The following is a 23,830-nucleotide window of genomic DNA, read 5'->3' as shown; positions in this document are numbered from 1 at the left end:
GTTTGTTTTAGTAAAAATGGTGTTGCAACAGATAAAACATCTGATATAATAGATGAAACATCTGATGTGACAAATGAAAACATCTGATGCAACAAATGGAAATATCTAATGCAACAGATGAAAATCTGATGCAACTATGAAAATCTGATGCAACAGGTGAACAGTCTAACAGATCATTCATCTGTTGCGACAGATAACTCTTCTGTTTGGAAAAAATCTAAAAAATATTGATCCAACAGATAACTGATTAGTGATCTGTTTTTATTCTTTTCAATGGTTTACTCTTCATTTTGCAACAAATTAGTGATCTATTTTTATTTTTCTAACGATTACTCATCTGTTCCAACAGGTCGGTTATATGTTGCAACAGATAATATACCTAGTGCAATAGATTAGTGATCTATTTTTATGATTTCCAACGGATTACTCATCCATTGCAACAGGTTGGTTATAAGTTGCAACAGATAAACTAACTGGTGCAACAGATTAGTGATCTGTTTTTATTCTTTCCAATAGTTTACTCATTTATTGCAACAGGTCGGTTATATGTTGCAACAGATAACATACCTGGTGCAATAGATTAGTGATTTGTTTTTATGGTTTCCAACAAATTACTCATCCGTTGCAATGGGCTAATTATATATTGCATCAGATAAAATACCAGGTACAACAGATTAATGATCTGTTTTTATGGTTTTCACAGATTACTCATCCATTGCAATAAGTCCGTTATATGTTGCATCAGATAAAATATCAGGCGCAACAGATTAGTGATCTGTTTTTATGGTTTCCACGGATTATTCATCCGTTGCAACAGGTCGGTTATATGTTGCAATAGATAACATACCTGATGCAGCAGATTAGTGGTTTGTTGGAACTGTTATATTACTGTTATGCATTAATCAATTATAATCTATGTTATGTTCCTGTTAATTTAAGATAATATGGCTCCCAAAAGAAAAGAAATCAAATCAAGTCCAAGTAAAGAAACAAGTGCAACAGCTCGACTACATCCACCACTCTATAAGCTTACTTTACAGGCGTTATCTCATTCAGGAGCAAAAGATAATGAACACAGGGAGGAGGAATCTTTCAAAAGAGATGATCCAAACGCTAATAGCCCTTCCATCGAAGAGTTGGTCAAAACCTTCAGCATTGATCGTTATCTTGTGAGAATGCAGTGTGATGGTGCCACAGATTTAACGGCTGATCTCGTGGTTAAGTCAGTCATAGAAAAATCTTTCGATGCCTTCAAAAAAATAATTTGAGAACAAAAATTGGATTCTCATTTCAGGAAAAGCTGCTTTGGAAAATATCTTGATTTTCCGAAGGACAACAATGCTTGTTTTCAGATGAAATGGTATATGATCTTCTCAAGCGCAGGTTTATGTATGAAAACAAAGATAAGATGGATGAGGTACGGATAAATTACTGTGGCGTGCCTATTTGTTTTGGTTGGAAGGAGTTTGCCATAGTTACAGAATAAAATATTATCCTCCTTCTCCTTCTCAAGTTATACCTACTCTGACCTAAAAAAAGTACCCCGCACACCCAAAAAAGGCAAAGACAAATCGAGTGATCGTGATGACCTGGTGTCCATTGTTGGTCCAATCTTCAAAAACAAAAATCTAAAAGAAGCGTTGAAAGGTAAAGGACTTTCAAAGAAGCACAAGAAATCATTGTGCTTGGTTTGGTTTGTGCATAATGTCCTTTGGGCGAGAGACGTTAACAACAACATAAGCCTCGGTTTAATAAATCTCTCCGAGGATCTTGAGGTGTTTAACAACAATCCTTGTGGTTATGAAAGCTTCAAAATGACTTTCAAATATTTGTTGACTCCATTAACGCCAAAAACAGTCAACTTATATGGCTTTCCATGGGCCTTCATGGTAAATATTTCTTTTATCATGATATGATTTATTATTTTTTTATTCAATAATGCATTTAATTTTTTGGCATTATATTATAGGCTTGGGAATTTGAAGCCATTCCTTATTTGATACAACAAGTGAACTACCAGGAAGAAGTTTTCTGTCCAAGAATTTTGAGATGGTTGTCGGCCAAAATCGATAAAAATACAAAATTTCTTGATCTTCTCAATCCCCCCAAGGAAGTAGTAAGTCCTATTCTAATCAAGTTTTTTTAATTAATGATTAAATGATTTCATCATCATTCTTAATATATGTACCAATTTATTTTAGATTATCCATCCGTGGCTTGTTTCAACCAACCGAGAGTTGAAGATGCCATTTTTTCTTACTTTACGGTCTGTGCAAACTTTATCGGACCCTAAGGTCGTTGATGGAATAAAAATGAAATTGTTTCGAGCAACAACCATTACAAGAAAAATAATTTTAGAGGGTGGGGCTAATGATGCTCCTCTTACAGTTTTTGAAACAACAAGCCATTATGATTATGATCATAATGGTTGTACAGATTTTTCTCCAAATTTTTCCACATCTAGCGAATATTCTGTATGTAAATTTCAAGAATGCAAGGAGAAACACGATGGAATGATTAATGCTATTAATACACTAACTGCTTCTGTAAAGGAAATGACATCTAAGAGGGGTGTCATTTCATCAAAGAGGATTTCATATCTAGACACTCCACTAGAGATTAAGGCGGCTAAGAGGAGAAGGGAAGACACTTCCAAGGCATCATCAAGCATAAAAAAGCAAGATTGCAACGCTTCTGTCTTTGTCTTGCACCAATGTTCAGTGTGCAAGGGCTACAGGAGAGCAACATGACCTGAAGAAGGTGAATGTACATCATCTGTTCCAAAAAACAAACACGCACATATCTGTTTCAATAGATGATATATCTGTTGAAAATTATCAAACAGATATATACATCTATTGCAACTGTTGTCTAACCTATTACATCAGATTCATTATCTATTACAACAGATGGGTCATCTGTTCGAAATTAACGTACTGCTTTGATTTACCTATTCAATTTTGTCCTAATAAATAATCCATCTGATGCAATATAAGACTCAGCTATTGCAATAGATAGACAATCTATTGTATATCTCTACTTAGCATTGACAATTCTAGCTTTCCAGGTGGATGTCACAGCAGAAGCTACTGCTGAAGAGCATAATATCATAGTGGATATTCCATCAACAACTTCCAAAGAAGAAGAAAAAGTAGAGCCTGTCAATTTGGGAGAACGGAAGAATTGCCCATTTGAAGGGTTCAACATCTCGGACGAGGCTCCAAAAAAACTAACACAGTTGATCAATGACTATTCAGAATGGATTGCCAATGGGATGTTAAAGCATCATGCCGACAGGTACATAAATCAATTTTATAGATATTGGTTTATACAATTCTTGTTGTAAGAACCTGACATTAAAACATATAAATCATCATGTGAAAACAAAATGATGAGTGCTACAAAGTGAACGAATTGAGTTTTGATTTTGATATGTTTGACTTTATTGTTGCACATCCCAAAATGAAGAATTGGTTCTATTTGATGTCACAGCCCCAAAATTGCTAGAATGATGAGGTTTAAATGCCATACATATTACTATTAATTAACACTTTATTTAATTGCATCTGCGTATTGATTTTTTCATCACGTATTTCTAAATGTATGATAATATGTGCAGCACATCAATGTCATTTTTTACTACCTCCAAAAGAAGGCCAAGTTGCAAATACAAGAACAATACAGATACACGATAGGAAGTTATTTGTACAAAGTTTACATCAATAATGCCTACGATAGGTATTGTCAACAACAGCCGGAAGTTTCCCGAAACAAGGAATTTTTAATCAACAACATTAAAGGTTTTAGCATTCCAGTTGGCTTACCTTGGCATTTGGTCGATGAAGTGTACATCCCAATCAATTGTGGTGATGAATTCTATTGGGTGTTGGCTGTCGTCATTCTAAAAGAGAGGCGCATCCAAGTTTATGACTCGATGTTAGGAAGGAGACATTTCGGGCCGTCGTCTGAGATACAAAACTGACCAAAATATTGCCTACTTACCTTGATATGAGTGGCTTTTTGGACTAAAAAGTTCATACTGATTGGTCGACGATTGAAGCATACAAGGATAAAATAGCTAATCCATTTGTTGTATAATATGTTGAAGGAATTGCTCAATAAACCATTGGTAGCCTGTAAGTTTAAGGGTCATAATTTAGTTTCATTTCATAAATTTCACAACGCTTGCATGAATTACAAGATATCAATTATCTATTTTTTTATAATGCAGGAATTGTAGTTCTTTTATTGCCGCCTACGCCGAGTATTTGAGCAATGTATTACAAGTACCAAATGATGGACTTGATTCCAGATTACTCCGCAAAAGATATGCTGCTCTTTTATGGAAATATGGAGAAGCGAAAGCCCAGAAGTTGTACGCAACCGACGTTAAAGATCCACGATGACCAAAGTTGAATTTCATAGCACCGGATGAAGAACAACTTGTCCATATTTATTAGATCTTTGTAGCTTGATTCCGTCAATGTAATAACCTATCCTCCTTGGTTTAACTTGTTGATTTATTTCTAGAGTAGATTGTTTGTACCCATAATGATTTTTTTTACATTTCATTTATTTGTTAAGTTATTTCATGTAATTTTTGAAGGCGTCAATTTATTTTATGCTGTCTATGAATATAATTTAATCCTTAGTTTTGAATGTGTTAATTGAAATAGAGTACTAGATTCAAATATCGCAACAGATAATAAATCTGCTGCAACAGACGACATATCTTATCGGACAGATTTAGACATATGTTGCAACATGAGATGCAACACGTAGGTCATCTGCTAGAAATTATATAATAGGTCTTCCTACTTTTTTTATTTGCTTCAATAGATTTCTGATCAGTTGCAACAAATAGATTATATGTTGCAACAGATCGTATATCTATTACGACAGACAGACTGGGAACATCTGCATAACGCAATAGATGACCAACCTAATCCAACAGATAATTAATATTTCACAACAGGTACTATATCTATTACGACAGATATAAAATCTGTTGCATTATAAAAATTCAACTTGGCAAGACATAAATATTATTGCCACTACATGTAAAGTGCATTGGCTTGAAATAAAAATTTGTTATCATGTTCGTCTCTGTCTTTGTACATGTTTTTTTTATATACGGGCTCCAACTATTTAGTTAGTACCCCATATGCCCAGACCCATTACATCTTTCCCATAACGGTGTCGCACACACCGATTATTTATGTGCCGATCAACAAACACTTGTATATGAAAGCGAGTAGGCCCTCACGCTACACCAGTTGTATTTATTGGGAGCTGGATGTTCTTATTTCGACCTTCAAAATCCCATGATTCCTTCGTTAAGACTTCAGCCGACAAATGATCCATTAGCTTACTCTGCGTTAATAAATTGGGCAACAACTTCAAGAGTGGCTGCATACGGGTTAAAAATATCTTCTCGCTGAAGACAGGTAAGTTGCAATCATAAACCTTAATCTTTCCCTCATATAGTAGTATCTCAACAATGAGAAAATGTGTGAAATCCACGTTCATAACTGCAAGGATTCTCTTTGCCTTGGTCCAGCTCTTGCCGTATGGATATGGCCTCTTCCCTCTAACATATTTAATCGCTTATTCATCCCATTAGAATGTAAAAATAACTAATCAAATCCTGGGCCACCGAAATTATCTATCTTACAGAGATTAGTGTACCTATCCTTGAAACTGTTGTAGAAGTTGAGGTCTATTATCCTATTGGCAGCATCATAAGCATCCGGGTATGCTAATTGCCTGCCCCTCATGAGGCAGGGAATTTCATCAACATACTGTGGTATAAGAAGATAATTTTTAAATAGGTTAGTAATTGTAAAGAATAAAAACACAGTGGAAAGAATCCAATTCAGAGGGTTCTCTGAATTAGTTCACAGATTACCCAGCCAATGCAACTTATGCAATCTGTTACAAGAGAATACCAAGTTGTTGCAACAGATTACACATATGCTGCTTAGATTCTTCTTCATGGAGTAGATTGGGAGGATAGGTTAGCAAAATTAAACTTACATTGTACTCATACCACACATGCATTTTTGTTATATTAAGAAGTCTTTGGCGGCAAATGAATGCATGGTGTATTCTTTTTGAACCTTCATCTTCATGAATTCTTTTAGTTCCTTCTTCTTCTCCTTGCCAAGCACCACGAATATGTCCACCTTCTTCGGTGGTCCCTGAACTTCAACAACTCTTGGAGCGGGAGGTGTTGCAATTTTTTCTAATTTTAGAACGGAGAGAATTTGTCTAATTTTTCTTCTTTTCCTCCTAACCTCTACTGTAAGAGTGCATGGCTCCCTCACCTCGTCGGATGGTATGACACCCCTCCTGAATTTCAACTTCTTGGCAGTTTTAGCAATAGCCTTTAGATTTTCAAGGAGTTTATTCTCTCTATTCTTACATACTTTGTATTTTCAATGAGAACATGAGCATGAAGAGGGGTGAGAGCGACCACTGTAAGTTGGGAGGGACCGGTATAGGGGTGAGAGGGAGGACCTATGCAAGGGGTGTTTTCAAAAGTATTTATATTTTGCTAAGCACCAACATGCTCATAACCACGACTGGCAGTAGCAACATTAGGATGGTTGCCACCATCACAAACAACTCCACCAGCAACACCCCTAGAAGAAGAAGCCGGATCTATTGCAGTTTGAGGTTGGTCGTGAAGATCTTCAACATTAGGCTGACCTTGCCTAACTGCTCTTCTTATGGATATTGATCCAGCCAATTCCTTCTTTATTAACTCCACCGTTGGGTCTTCTTTTGTATCAATAAGACCTAGAGTAAGAAAAGAAGTCATCCCCAGCTCATCAATGGTAGGCACGATCCAAGGATGTACAATCTATAAAAAAGACAAGAGGAATTTAAATCATATAATAATAATTTACAGTCAGTTAGGTTACATGGGGCTCGGGTTACATGGATATTAACACAGCCAACTTATGCAACAGACGATCTAGCTACCACAATAGCTGATTTGTATGTTGAAACAGATTGATAATATGTTGCATAAAATTACCCATCTGTTGTATAATTTACATAGATGGGTAATCTGTTGAGTAGGGTTCAGAGAACCAGAGCAATAGATAGTTAATCTGTTGTGTATGGATCTTCTATCGTAATAAATTACTATCTATTGCTCCAGTTGCAGTTGATGAGTAATCTATTACAACAGATGACCCATCTGTCGTAACAGATGGAACATCTGTTTCAATATCTTTCTTTGAGGCAAATTATTTTAGTTGAAAGAAGATGTACTGCATCATTCAGAGGGTTATAGAGATCAGCCTCGTTAATGGTTTTTTGGCTGCTCTCTACTGCAACCAACCAGCTAAGGATCCTTGGATGAGAAACCTTAATCGGGTAATCCTTGAAATGCTTTCGGAGGGGAGGAATGGCTTCACATTCCCAAGCCTAAAAATTGTAAACAGGAAGCAAGAAAAAAAAAGCCATAACTATATTCAATATAAATTAATGAATGAGTAGAAGTAGTAATCAATTTTACCATGAAAGCCGTATAATGTGGTCATCTTTTGCTTTAGCTTTTTCAGTAAATATTTGATAGTCAAGTAGTAGTTGTCGTATCCCCAGGAATAATCATTGAATTTCCCAAAATCATCAACAAATGCGAATAAATCATGTTCTATGACTTTCCTGACATCTCTTGCCAATAAAATGAAATAGACAAACCTAACTAAGCACAACTTCTCCCTGTAGTGCTTTGGTATATCTTTATTCTTGAGATCTGCCATCAAATTCTCCACTCTGTAGCTAGGTCCAATAATGCCCAACAATCCATATTTTTTTACCTTGCGTTTGTTGGACCCTTTGTGGGGTGTTTTCTTGATGAGAGGTTCATCTGGATGATCCGTATCAAGCCCGTCACTATGGCAAACTCTTTCAATCCAAAACAAACAGGCATGCCACAGTAGTTGATCCAAACTTTATCCATCTTTTTTTTGCCCTCCTTCGGACCTTCATCATCCCTCGCATACTTGATCCTGTGCTTGAGGAGGACATATACCATGATTATTGGGAAATGAAGAGGGCGAGCCCCAGACATCTCAAAAAAGTATGCAAAGCAGCTCTTCTTAAAAAGTCCATCTATGTTTTCCTTCTTCATAATACTCTTAAGTTCGTTAAAAGGTTTCCCCAAATGATATTTAAGTAAAACATCACAAAATACTGTGTTAGGATTACTCATCGACATCGCAACTTGAAACCCGACGATACTAATAGTTTTGATAAAATCATGCTGGGATTTCGATGTTATGTCATGCCCCATTGGTGAGAAGGAGTTATCACTTTTCCCAGCTTCATTTTGCCCTGGAAGTTCCTCCGAATCTATCTGTATCTAGCCTTTTTTGTTGGGTGGTCAGAAGTTGATCCACTTTCAGTTTTTTTATTTTTGGAGACATCTTTTAACTACTAACAATAGAAAAACAAAAAATACATTGCATTTGATGTCTGCATAATTTTTTTTAAAAAGGTAAGACAAATTTCAATAAATTATTTTACGCCACATAACAAAAAAAAATACTCTAACAGACAACCTATCAGTTGGAATAGATGAGAAACCCAAATCTTTTTGAGGATCTATTTAATATCTCCCAACAGATATTCCACCTGTTGCAACAGATGGACAAATTTCAATAAACTATTCTACGCTACATTACAAAAAAATACTCCAACGGATAACCCATCAGTTGGAACAGATGGGGAATCTGTTTGAAGACCTATTTAATATCTCCCAACAGATCTTTCACCCATTGCAATAGATGAACCACCACCACCATAACCAATATCACCATCAATGCCACTACCAATGCCACCAATACCAACACTAAGAGCACCGACGCTACCTCCAAATACACAAATACCAACACCACCAATAACAACCACCAACAATTCGACAAACACCATACAATAATACCATGATAGTCAATAAAAGACTATGAGAAAAACTAGGGTTTTTTCGGGTGCTTCTTACCTTTTTAGCATCAAAACTCAAAATTATTAATCCATTCTCAAAGATAATACAACTAAAAGTCTTCTTTTTCATCATTAACTAAAAAGCCCTATTTTTTAGAATAAAGAAAAAATGTAAAACTCTTCTTGAACTCTGTTGCCTGTGAAGACAGAGAAAACGATGGATACAAGCGGGAATAACGTTAAAAAAACAACTATATGTGGTCGTAAATGGGAAGAAAATCTACCGATTTTGAAGGGTTGAGCAATATGTTTAGTAGATGTTGTTTGTATTGTTGAGAGAGAGAGAGAAAGAGAGAGAGAGAAGAGCGAGAACTTCAAATTTGAAATGAAAAGTTTTTCACGCAAATGGATGATTTGTATGGGTTGATTTGTAATTTTAGAAAAGAATGACAAGTTTTGAAATTGTTAATTTAGTCTGAATTAATCTTAATTAATTTTAAATTTTTTTAAAAGATATAGTTTTTAAAACATTGAGTTGATGAGAACTCATTTCAACTCAGAGTGATCGATCGATGACTCGGATCGGGATGAACGCAATACCAACACCATGCAATTGCAAAGACTCAATTGGATTTGTAGTTGACCCTGTAAGCTCATTCATTCATCCCTTGTTCCACCTAAATCAACTTAGGTACTATCACTATCCTAACATTGAGTTGATGAGAACTCATTTCAACTCAGAGTGATCGATCGATCACTCGGGTCGGGATGAACGCAATACCGATGCCATGCAATTGGAAAGACTCGATTGCATTTGTAGTTGATCCTGTGAGATCATTCATTCATCCCTAGTTCCACCTAAATAAACTTAGGTACTATCACTATCCTAACATTCCATTGATGAGAACTCATTTCAACTCAGAGTGATCGATCGATGACTCAGGTCAGGATGAATGCAATACCAATGCCATGCAATTGCAAAGACTCGATTGGATTTATAGTTGACCCTGTGAGATTATTCATTCATCCCTAGTTCTACCTAGATCAACTTAGGTACTATCACTATCCTAACATTGAGTTGATAAGAACTTATTTCAACTTAGAGTGATCAATCGATGACTTGAGTCAAGATGAACATAATACCAACACCATGAAATTACAAGGACTCAATTGGATTTGTAGTTGACCCTGTGAGCTCATTCATTCATCCCTACTTCCACCTAAATAAACTTAGGTACTATCACTATCCTAACATTAAGTTGATGAGAACTCATTTCAACTCAGAGTAATCAATCAACTACTCGGGTCGGGATAAATGCAATACCAACACCATACAATTGCAAAGACTTGATTGGATTTGTAGTTGACCCTGTTAGCTCATTCATTTATCCCCAATTCCACCTAAATCAATTACAATAAAATCTGTTGCAACAAACGACTGAGCTGTTAAAAATTTTCAAATAGATATTCATATCTGTTGCAACAAATGACATATCTGATTTAATTATGAAATAGACATTTCCATTTATTGTGACAGATGACTGAGTTGTTGGAAATTTTCAAAAAGATATTTATATCTGTTGTAACAGATGACATATCTGATTTAATTATCAAATAGACATTTGTATCTGTTATGACAAATGGCTGAGCTATTGGAAATTTTCAAATAAATATTTATATCTTTTGTAACAGATAACATATTTGATTTAATTAATTATCAAATGAATATTTTTATATGTTGTCACAGATGACTGTGCTGTTGGGATTTTTAAACAGATATTGATATCTGTTGTAACAGATGACTGAGCTGTTCGAATTTCTAAACAGATATTTCTATATGTTGCAACATTTGACATATCTGTTTGAAAATCTTTTTTTCTCTTTTAATTTTAAAGCATGCTTCTGTCCGAGTAAATAATATCTAGTAGTACTTACTACTAAAGGCAGTATTTCTTGGATATCTCAAAAGTGAGTTCATTGAGTAGTCTTGTCTTGTGTTTTTGATGTCACTAGTCTTAGTATTTCTCGTGCCCCTCAAATTATTAATGAAATTAATGAATATTGAAAACCCCCATGTCTACATACACAATACATCTATAGAAATTATCTCATGTCTCTTCCTTCAGCTGCAGTTTATTTTATTCAACTTTTATCTTTTTCTTTCTCTCCTCTTTAGGGTTATCACAACCTTTTTTCTCTCTTTTATCTTCTCTTCTCATAAAGATCCTTTCGGATCTAAATCGATCCATATCTTTCCTCGACTGAAATTGTTGTTTTAATCCCCCATTTGACATTAAGGCATGGTTCATTATTGCTCTTTTATTCTCGTCTTCTTCTTTGCAAGTTATTACATCTATTTTTTATTTAATTACTATTTACCCATATCATATTTATTAAATAAATTTGAAGAAACTTTTAAGTGTTGAATAAACAAACTAAGTATCATTATTTTGTATGTATTTTTTTATTTCTTTATTGTTGATGCAGTTATTAATGTTGTTGGTAGGGTTGACATTTTTGAAACTTGTGGTGTGGTGTTATTGATAGTTCTGGGATAAAGGATGTTGCTTTTTTTGTTGTTGATGATGTTGTTGGAATAAATGTTATTGTTTCTTTGTTGTTGATGTTTTTTATTTGTAGTTAATGCTGTTATTGATGTTAAAACAGATGGAGAAACTGTTGGAACAAATCAAACCACTAGAAAGGCTGGTTTGATGTATTTCAATAGACTCCATATCTGTTGCAACAGACTCCACATCTGATGCAACACTCTACATCTGTTGCAACAGCTGGATGTTGTTCTTTATGTGATATCAATTTTTTTCCTCTTCCTTGTAGATATAAGGAGATGACAGTTGATCAACTTTTGCTGGACTATCATAAGAGGCTGCAGTAAATATGGGTTCGAAGGAATAAGTTGCAGGCAGATGGAACCACTTTAGATATGGGAGGTATGTATTACTGATAATGTTATCGCAGAAACACACATAGGGTGCACTGATTTTGTGAATGCTGCTTTTACTGATTAGTCATAGATCATTCAAACAAGATGTCTGTAATTTTACAGTTAAGTTTGGTAGGTCCAAACTGATAAGGCTGAGGGACCATGAATATGGTTCTGATACCTGTTAAGATTTAATGTCGGTTGTTGCTCATGTTTATTTGTCAAGCATTGTAAAGGGATCTAGTTTTGGTGTCATTGTAAAGAGATTCAATAGTGATTGGACTAACTTTTAGGGTGCATTGAACCCTTAGAGGACCTTCGAAGCTTAGCACTGCATTTAACAAGAATGAAAAACCAATATAGTTATTGCCCTAGCCTAAATTTTTATGGTTGGGTTGCTCGCTCGGGGTCATGATTATACGTCAGAAGGTGCAGTAGGAGAATGCCTTCGAGGAAAAATGGGTGGTTGATGAAAGACTATATCATCTGAGAGCTAATTAAAAAAGAGACATAGGGTAGAAAGTAACTTCTAGCGAATCTGGCCTATGGAATTATCTTAAAAGATGAGAAATCTGAATCAAGTGCAAATATGAAAGTGTATCTGGTATTTTAATTTTGTTTGTTGTCTATCTGAAAGAAAAATAATATAGATAGACACTTTGCTAGGGAGCTGGGTGGTCGGGATTATCACTTAGATAAAAAATAAGAGAAGACCAACAAAGCAACCTCACAGGCATCGAGGGTTGAAATGATGTACAACAAATCTAGAAAACTTATGCCAACAACAACTGCAGTTAAAAGGAATCCAAGCGAAGGCAACAATTTTTGAATTTTAAATTTCATCCCATGCTTTCTTATTTCTATTTTCGATCAGGTCCACTGTCGTTGACCTGATTGGAACCACAAATGAGATTGAAAGAAAAACTGAGTATCATTAATTCCTTATCAATATGGTTATAATTGATTATGTTTTCTTTCCTTAGCATGCTTTCAACATTCCTTTGAGAAGATTAGATGCTTGCTATAGTATGTGAATCTCAATAATTTTCAAGCTTGCCTCCAGCTTGCTGATTCTGTATTCAAGCTGGTCGTTTCCGTCTTCGAAGTTGGTAAGGAGTTCCTCATCTCTTGTGAGCTCGATCAGGGACACCACCTTCAAAATTGTGGCAATTTAGGTGCCCTTCAGAACACTTTCTTCAGAAGCCTTAAAGGATACATAGAGGGTCACTATGTTTGTTTTAGGTCCAAATCTGTTGATACACATTGAAGATGTGGTCCCAATAGTTGAACAACACACTTTTATCAAGCGTTGCTCAATGCATCTTACTCAACCAATTTGATAAATTAATAAGTAAGCATTTACGTAGTGTGTGATCTAAACTGACTCTACCAAGCCTATCAAACATTACGTAACTCCAGGCTCATTACCCTACAAATCAAACGAGCTTAATCTCTCAGCCTTTCTTCTGATCGCTCTCTCTAATATAGATGACAAGATATCTGTTATGCAAAAGTGTACACCGTCGCCATACATACTTTCTAGGGAGCAATTCTTCAGAAGGCATCAACAGTAATCTCTCAATATCAATATTGAGAGATTACTGTTGATGCCTTCTGAAGAATTACTCCCTAGAAAACATGTCTGGTGACGGTGTAGACTTTTGCATACGAGATATCTTGTCATCTATATTGGAGAAGAATTATCAACAGAAAGGCTGACAGATTGAGCTTGTTTGATTTGTGTACTAACTCGGTTATATTTTTTTATAGGGCAATGAGCCTGAAGTCACGTAACGTTTGATAGGCTTGGTAGAGTTGGTTTAGATCACACGCTACGTAACTCCTTGCTTATTAATTTATTATATTGGTTGAGCAAGATGCATTGAGAAACGCTCGATAAAAGTATGTTGTTCAATTGTTGGGACCACATCTTCAACATGCATCAACACATTTTGACGTAAAACAAACACAGCGACCCTCCATGTATCCTTTAAGGCTTTTGAAGAAAGTGTTTTGAAAGGCTTCTAGAATGCCACAACTTTGAAGGTTGTTTCTCTGATAGATCTCACAAGAGATGAGGAACCAACTTCGAATATGGTAATGACCAGCTTGAATACAGAATCAACAAGCTTAAAAATTATCGGGATTCACATAATATAGCATGCATCTGCTCTTCTCCAAGGAATGTCAAAATCATGGTAAGGCAAGAAACACAATCAATTAATACATATTTCTAAGGAAGTAAAGATACTCTATTTGCCTTTAAATCTAGTTTGTGGTTCCAATCAGGTTAACGACAGTGGACCTGATCAGAAACACAAACAAGAAGGCATGGGATGAAATTTAAAATTCAAAAATTACCGGCTTCGCTTAGATTTCTTATTTTAACTGCAGTTGCTGTTTACGTAAGTTTTCTAGGCTTGCAGTACATCATTTCAACCCTCGATACCCATGAGGCTGCTTTTTTCGTCTTCTCCTATTTTCTATCTAGATGATAATTCTGACCACACAACTCCCTAGTAAAGTGTCCATCTGCATTATTTTTCTTTCAGGGAGACAACAGATGAAATTAAATTACCGAATACATTTTTATATTTGCACTTGATTCAGATTTCGCATCTTTTAAAATAATTCCATCAGCCAGATTCATTAGAAGTTACTTTCTACCTTATGTCTCTTCTTCAATTAGCTCTCAAATGATATAGTCTTTATCAACCACCCATTTTCCCTCGAAGACATTCTCCTACCGCACCTTCTGGCATTAATCATCACCCCGAACGAGCAACCCAACCATATAAATTTGGGCCAAGGGAATTTCCATTGGTTTTTCATTCTTGTTTGATGAAGTGCGAGGCTTCGAAGGTGTTCTCAGAGTCCAATGCACACTTAAAATTAAGTCCAATCGCTATTGGTTCTCAGCAATGACGATAAATATTGATCCCTTCTTAAACTTGACACGCATAAGCACGAGCAATAATCATCAGTAGTTCATAACAGGGTATCTACAACATCTTTATGAGATCCTCAGCCTTATCAATTTTGAACCCATCAAAATTAACGGTACAATGCAAGATCTTGTTTGAATGAACAGAGCCTAATCGGTTAAAAACTGCATTCACATAAACATTGTACTTTGTGTGTGTTGTCCCGGTGAACTTATCAGTAATACATACTTAACTCCCACACATATGATAGTGGATCCATTTGCATGCACCTTATTCTTCCTAGCCCATCTATTTGTTAAATTGAATAAACAGATGACTAGCTAGTTGCAACAGATGCCACATCTTTTTATATTGTCAAACAATTGGAGACATCTGTTATGAAAGATGATCAACATGTTGCAACATATGATGTATCTTTTGGAGAAATCAAACAGATATATACATCTGTTGCAAAAGATTGCCAGTATCTTGTAAGTTATCTAATAGAAGGAATATATTTTGTAACAGATTACCTATCTGTTAGATTATTTTAAAGTAATTTTCTTTTCTTTCCGAGATACAATAATTTATAAATAGGTCCATCCGTACAAATATGGATGATCCAGATTCATACAATAATATATTCATATCGAGTCCTTGCATGAACTTCAAAGGCAGTTTAATGAACTCTAAAGAGATTTGGCTGACTTCGGAGTAAGGCTGAAGAGCAAGGCTGCCAGATAAAAAATGTACGATTAACAATAATAATAATAATAGAAGTAATAATAATTAGGTAATATTTTTTATTTTAGCGTATGTGTTTTCCTCCTTTTGTATATAGGATCTACCTAAGGGATTCAAAAATCTATGTTTTATTTGGTGGTCGACTTTGAATTTTTAATTTTTATTTAGTATTTAATAATCATTTTGTTTACTCCTTGTTCTCAACATGTCGATGGTTGATGACAGGGATTGAGCAATTTGTGTCAACAGTGGTTAATCTAATGTGACAGATCGATCATATGTTGCACCAGGCGGTTATTAATAAAAAAGGGTTATTGTTGTTATTAAGAGGATGAAAAACATAACTTTCCGATTATTTAACATGAAAAATATTTTGTAAATAAATAATAAGGAAATAAATGATAAACACAATTTATAACTGTAAAAGAACGGTTATTTAATTTTAATAACTGATCGTGACTTTTCACCATTTTTATTTTTGAATTTGGTTTTTAAAATTATTTATTATATAACTTATATGATGATTGTTAAGAAAAACAAGGTGAAGGTTGTGAATTTTTGTCTTAAACAAAAACACATACATTCAACAGTGTTGCTGATGCACCAAATTCCTCATCTGTTGCGACTGATGTATCAGCTGTTAGAATAAATAAAAAAAGATATTAATATAGAATTGCTACAGATGGTATATCTGTTGCAACTGATGGTTTATCAGATTCAACAGATATACAATCTGTTGCCAGAAAATAAAAATGGTTATTATTTTATTAAAAAATTTGAAAAGGTGTTTTTTTTAATTTATTAAATAAAAAAGTCAGCAAATTTGGATTAATGATATGATGATATTTTTTTAAAAGTAGATTATATATTGCAATAAATATATTATCTGATGCAATAGGTTCACTATTGTTGCAACAGATGATATATCTGTTGTCACAGATGATTTATCTGATGCAACTGATATAGAATCTGTTGTCACAACTCAATAAAAACGGTTTTTGGAAAGAACTAATTAATAATAATAATATGAAAAGTCATGACTTATCACAATATTTCTTAATTTAATTAAGTTAGTACTTGTCACAGTAGTAAAAAATGTAATTAATTAATGGAGGTGAACAGTTAGATTATATGTTGCAACAGATAGGTTATCTGATGCGACAAATTTTATATTTGTCGCAACAGATGATATATCTATTGTCACAGATGTGTTATCTGATGCAACAGATATAGAATCTGTTGCCACAACTCAATAAAAATGGTTCTTGGAAAGAACTAATTAATAATAATAATAATCTAAAAAGTCATGACTTATCACAATATTTAATTTCTTAATTTAATCAAAAATGTAATTAATGAATGGAGGTGAACGGTCGCGCCTTTTTGCCTCTCATTCAAATTCAATCCTCTATAAATAGGTCCCTCCTTACTCAATCGTTCATTCGACTACACTCTATTTATTTATTGCATCTCGTCATTCATATTACACTCTAGAAGATTGATCTTGGGTGTATTTATACGCCTAAGAACCATAACTTATCCATATTTTAGCTAAGTTTAGAGAACAAAGTGCCTAGTTTCTTATGTTTTTACTCGACTTCTATGTAATTGAGCTAACCGGTGTGATTAGCATGATTTCACGTATTAATGAGGTAGATGAAGACATAATGGGGCTATGGAATGCGGATGACATATGACACAAGAGAGAGTAGCAGTTTGAACGAAATGTGGCACCTAAAAACTATGTCCAATACTAATTTGTCATTTATAATTAGTTCAGAGACTTAGAAGGCAATTATGAGAGAAAATATTATTAAAACGACTTGATGCTAAATTTTTATTGATAATTCATTATTCTATATTATTTTGGAATTGGAGAGAGGCAGGTTACACTAGGGGAGAAATGTTATTCATCTTCTCCACCAAGATCGTCTTCTAGTTTTTGGTATGATGAATATTTCTATTGTGATTTCCGTTTTACCCATGAGTATCTAAGTTTATTGGTTAGGGTTATGGAAGCCTTGTATCTTACAATCTATCACTTTGGGTTTTGAATTCATTATGCATTAATTTGTTTACATCATACTCTCTTCACTTATCTTGAATTCTCATGGTTGCTAACATAGAGGATATGCCTTAAAACACAACTTGTTTGAAAGAAAGGTTGATGTTCGAAAAAGAGAGTAGTGACAAGAAAATAGGATTTCCAACCTCTATTTCATATGTTAATGCCTTAACAGGATTAACTACTTGGAGATTTCGTATTGTTTTTGGTAAATGCTTTTGATTCGAGAGAACTAAAGTGAATTAGTCCTTGATGGTTGAGAAACACCAGGATTATGTTATTAAATACAATACAATATGTTTCCCTGTAAGCATGATGCATGTATGAATTCGTAAAGCCCATAGTTAGAAAGTATTGAAAACTACAAGGTGGACATAACCCTAGCTTGCTATTTCTCTGAATTTGAATACTACTACACATATTTCATCTTGTTAAACTGAAACCATTAATTTGTGAACTGAATAAAATCCCCCTATTTATTTTATGAAAATGAATGATTAAAAGTCAATTAATCTACATACAACTTAATTAGCACCATATTCTCTGTGGGATTTGACCCAACCTAGTTGGTTATATATTTAACAACGACCGCTTACACTCTTGACAAAGAGTGGTAACTTGGGTGTATCAAATTTTGGCGCTATTGCCGGAGAATACGATTGTTGATTGAGTTTATGTGTGTTAATTGACTGTTAGTCAAGTTTCCTTATTTTACATTTATTTGTTGTTTTTGTTCTTTAAAGGCTCATTATTGTTTATGTCATGAACCAGAAGTTCAGGAGAACCATTATTACCCTTCAATCCTGAACCTTATCTCAATGAAAGAATGGCTAACTAATAGGAAGCTGAAATATAAGCCGCTTTGGCTACTGCTTAATTAAATCAATAAAATGTAGATAACCCAGGTCGAGTACCTAATATAGATTAAGAGGACCTGAGAGATGATGATTTAATTGACCTGGCTAATAGAAGGCGTACAACAGGGGTAGTTACATCTGTAAATTGAAATCGTCCATTCAGAGGAAGACTAGATCAACAAGCTGCATAGTTTGATATTGACAACGATGAGGATAATTTAGATGAAACTGGATCTACAGGAGCAGTCATTCTACCACCACTAGCTCTTGGGGGTGAAATTTAACATCACCAGTACTATGATCCAGCTACTGAATTCGAAAGGACTCTTTGGTGGATTACCTGGTGATGATCCAAATCTATATTTGGTGAATTTCATCAGTATTTGTAAGTCATTTGATAATCCTGGAGTAGGACAAAATGCTATTCATTAAAGATTGTTCCCACTGTCTCTGTCTGGAGAGACAACTATGTGGTTGAATGAGCTGACTCCTAATTCTATAACAAACTGGAGGCAATTAAAAGAAGCTTCCCTAGAAAGGTTCTTTCCACCCTCTAGAATGTTATATTTGAGGGATGAGATCAGCAACTTTAGGCAATTTTCCAATGAAGCTTTGCATGAGACTTGGACGAGGTTTAAAATTAAGTTGACTCAATGACCAAACCATAAGATGACTAACGGACACTTGATAGAAATATTCTACAGAGCTTCGAACTCACTTACAAAGCCAATAGTGGATAATGCTGCCGGAGGAGCTTTTATGGAGCTCACCTTTACTGAGGCTGTGGATATGTTAGAAAGAATGACTAAGAAAAGTAGAGCTTAGCATACCAGAGATTCTGTGGTAGAAAGAAATACTGGGTCTAGTGTAATATCAACAGAGCAGTGTAGGAGAGAAGAGGAGCATGATCAGGATATAGCTTACAAGAAAACCTAGATAGATCTTCTTATGAAATATTTTCTATCAGGGAATATAGAAAAGGTAAAAGTTATGGGGTCCAACGGTAAGAAAGCTAAATCAAACACTAAGGAAGAGGCCAACTACTTGCATAACCAGGGGGTTTTCGGACCGGTGGTCAAGGAAACCAACATTGGAACCATCAAGGAGATTGAAAGAATAAAAGTGACAAGAGTGGACTGTATGTACCTCTTGGAAGCCGTGATATTGCTATCACCAGTTCAGGCAAAATGTCCATGGAGGACATGATGGAGAAACTATTAAAGGGAGTTGAGGCGACTAATTCTATGGTGACTACTATGAAGAGTGACATATCTTCCATGAGTCAACTAGTAAATTCACACTTAATTGCTATTAAACAACTAGAGCAGCAGATGAGCCAATTTTTTGCAACATTTAACCAAAGATAGAATGGGACTCTACTAAGTGATATAGTTCAGAATTCGAGGACTGATAGTTCGTGTATGGCCATTACCACTAGGAGCAGTAAGATGTTATCTAGTCCAGGTTTAGGAGCATCTTCTTATACTGATGAGGTTGAAATGGATTGGGAGATTGTTGATGAATCTCCGGTGATGCCTGTGAAGTTAGGAGGTTCAGAAAAAAAGAGTCCAGAAATGGAACAACCACCTAAGCCGAAGCATATTAGTGATATAGAGCAAGGCATAAGAAAAGAGGTAGAAGTTGTTCCAGTTGAAATCCCAAGGCTACCACCCCTATTTCCATAATGGTTAAAGAAGAAAGAAGATGATGGCAATTTTAGCAAATTCATGGCTATGTTGAAGCAGTTGATAGTGAATGTACCTATAGTTGAAGCACTAGAACAGATGCCCAGATATGCTAAGTTTATGAAAGACCTGTTTGATGAAGAAAAGGACTGTGAGCTAAGAATCAGTACACAATCTTCATCATTGTAGTTCTATTGCTACAATATCTATTATCCAGAAAAAAGCTGATCTGGGAGCATTTACTGTTCCATGTACGATTGGATTGCTAAAGTTTAAAAAGGCCCTTTGTGATCTTGGGGCAAGTATAAATCTTATGCCATTGACAGTTTTTAAGAAACTGGGTTTGGGAGATCCTATGCCCACTAATATGCGGCTTTTAATGGCAAATAGATCGGTAAAAAGAATGATTGGGATTCTACATGATGTACTTGTAAAAGTTGCGGATTTTATATTTCCTGCTGAATTTGTAATTCTTGATTGTGAAGTAGACTTTAAAGTTCCTATAATTTTGGGTAGGCCATTCTTAGCAACTGGGAGAGTATTAGTTGACATGGAGCTGAATGAGCTGAAATTTAGGCTCAACGAGAAAGAAATTAGTTTTGAAGTATGTCGGTCTATGAAACAACAAAAGGAGATGAGTGTATTCTCAATTTTTGATGTATTCTACGTAGATGAGAGAGATGTACCAGTTAAGGATAGGTCTGTTGTAGAGAATATAGCTGGTTTGGTTGAACTTGCAAAAAAGGATGTGAGTAACTTCAAAGTGGTTGGACTTGGAATAAAACATTTTCTTAATCCAACAAATGAGGTGCAAATGGTATCATCGATGTATCTTGATGAAGTCTATGTAGTCAAGATAATCGACTCGTGCCACGACGTTAAATCAAGCGTTGCATAGGAGGCAACCCATGATTTTATTTTCATTTATTCATGTTACATAAAAATACAAAAATAAGATTCGAGCCACGACTAAAACTACGATGCTTGGTGGGAGGCAACCCACCCTTCTAATCATTTTTGTGGTTTTTGATTAAGTGTAGGTCCATGAAGTACTAAGGAGGAGATTAGTACCAAATTTGGTTTGAAATTGAGCCATGTCAACGGTGGTAAGTTTAGGAGTGATGGGAATATTACAGGTAAGTTAAAGTGGTCAAATGTGTAAGGCTCAAGTATGATTCGTGTTAGAGATGTGCCCCGAATTATGTTAATCCAACCCAAAAAGTTTTGCGGTATGATTTTGTTTTGTGACTTTCAATTAGGTCTGTGGTGGTAGCGTAGGTATGTGCCACCATCGTGGTGTCTCACTGGAAATTGAACATCATCTTCTACACCTTCTTTGCGACGCGCCAAGGACAGAAATGCCGGTATTTTATGACTAGGTCTTAAATTAACCATAACTCCTTCACCGAGTGTCCTTTTTGGATGAATCTTATGTCGACAGAAAACTTATTCAATCATGTACATGATGAAAATTTAAAATCTAAGGAATTCCACAGGGAAATAAGTATATATTATTCTAGAATCCAATGCTTAATACTTTAGGGACAAAAATTTAGGTAGGAAAAACTTTGGAGCATTATAGTTGTCTCTAGTAATGATTCCTGAATCTACTTCTTGTTCATAATTGTTGTGTGAGCCTATTTGAGAATCTTTTCTTCCTTTGTGGGTGCTAAGACTTGTGTAGTATGCATAAATGAATATGTTGTTCGAGGACGAACAAAGCTTTAAGTGTGGGGTGATGATCTTGGGTGTATTTATACGCCTAAGAACCATAAATTATCCATATTTTAGCTAAGTTTAGAGAACAAAGTGCCTAATTTCTTATGTTTTTACTCTACTTCTATGTAATTGAGCTAACCGTTGTGATTAGAATGATTTCAGGTATTAATGAGGTAGATAAAGACATAATGGGACTATGGAATGCGGATGACATATGACATAAGAGAGAGTAGCAGTCTGGACCAAATGTGGCGCCTAAAAATTATGTCCAAGACTAGTTTGTGATTTATAATTAGTTCATGGACTTAGAAATCAATTATGAGGGAAAATATTATTAAAAAGATTTGATGCTGAATTTTTATTGATAATTCATTATTCTGTATTATTTTGGAATTGGAGAGAGGCGGCTTACAGTAAGGGAGAAATTCTATTCATCTTCTCTACCAAGATCTTCTTCTAGTTTTTGGTATGATGAATATTTCTATTGTGATTTCCATTTTACCCATGAGTAGCTAAGTTTATTGGTTAGGGTTATGGAAGCCTTGTAGCATACAATCTGTCACTTTGGGTTTTGAATTCATTATGCATTAATTTGTTTACATCATACTCTCTTCGGTTATCTTGAATTCTCATGGTTGCAAATATAAATGATATGTCTTAAAATACAACTTGTTCGAAAAAAAGGTTGATGTTCGAAAAAGAGAGTAGTGATTAGAAAATAGGATTTCCAACCCCTATTTCATATGTTAATGCCTTAACAGGATTAATTACTTGGAGATTTTGTATTGTTTTTGGTAAACGCTTTTGATTCGCTAGAACTAAAGTGAATTAGTCCTTGATGGTTGAGAAACACTAGGATTATGTTATTAAATACAATACATTTCTCTGTAAGCACGATGTATGTATGAAGTCGTAAAGCCCATAGTTAGTATTGAAAACTACAAGGTGGACATAACCCTAGATTGCTATTTCTCTGAATTTGAATACTACCACACATATTTTATCTTGTTAAACTTAAACCATTAATTTGTGAACTGAATCAAATCCCCCTATTTATTTTACGAAAACAAATTATTAAAAGTCAACTAATTCGCATACAACTTAATTATCCCCATATTCCCAGTGGGATTCGACCCCAACCTAGTTGGTTTATATATTTAACAACGACCGCTTATACTCTTGTAGGAGAGTTATAATTTGGGCATATTAAATATTATGGCTGACCCAGTATGGGACGTTGCTTTTCTACAAGACGCCGTGGATGAACTTTAGTACCCCATATTTTCGTGCTAGAATTCTAACCGTCGATCCTGTGCGTCTAAGCTCTAATCCAAGTGATTCTCACATGAATACAAGTTGCATGGTCATTATCCTATTCTATGGATTAGTTTAGAGGTGAAAAATGTTCATAGCAATGACCTAGAACAAAGTTGAGCTAAGACCAATTGATTCATCCAAAGTTTGACATTTGATTCAACAAGGTTCAAATTCAAACGTTTATATCTCTTAATATACATGGAATTTTTCATCCCAAGACCTATCAAATTATAGATAATTGAATTAACTTTCCAACGATACCAATTTCACAAAAATCTAATACTCGAGCGAAGCGTTATGCCCATTTTCGTGAGAGGCAGTAAGGGTGTGCGATGGGCAATGCGCCGCTCAATCAAATATATGCGATTGGGAGTGCAAGGCATACTTAAATGTCTGCCATAAGGTGTACGACGAACACCTTAAGGTCTGCCATGGGTTGTGCACCGCATACCTCACTTTCAAATGCCAAAAACACCCCTATATATGTCTAGAACACGGGATTAAACTCCCATAACACCAAAATAAGTTTACTTTCTCTCAAAATCACCAAGAACATTCATTAGGATTTCAACCTAAAAATTCAAATATCTCAAGATTCAACCATGAGTTTTCAATAATTC

Source organism: Capsicum annuum, unplaced genomic scaffold (assembly GCF_002878395.1).
Source record: "Capsicum annuum cultivar UCD-10X-F1 unplaced genomic scaffold, UCD10Xv1.1 ctg5303, whole genome shotgun sequence".
NCBI lineage: Eukaryota > Viridiplantae > Streptophyta > Magnoliopsida > Solanales > Solanaceae > Capsicum > Capsicum annuum.
The sequence above is the reverse complement of the archived record's forward strand: the minus strand, read 5'-3'. Positions refer to the sequence as shown.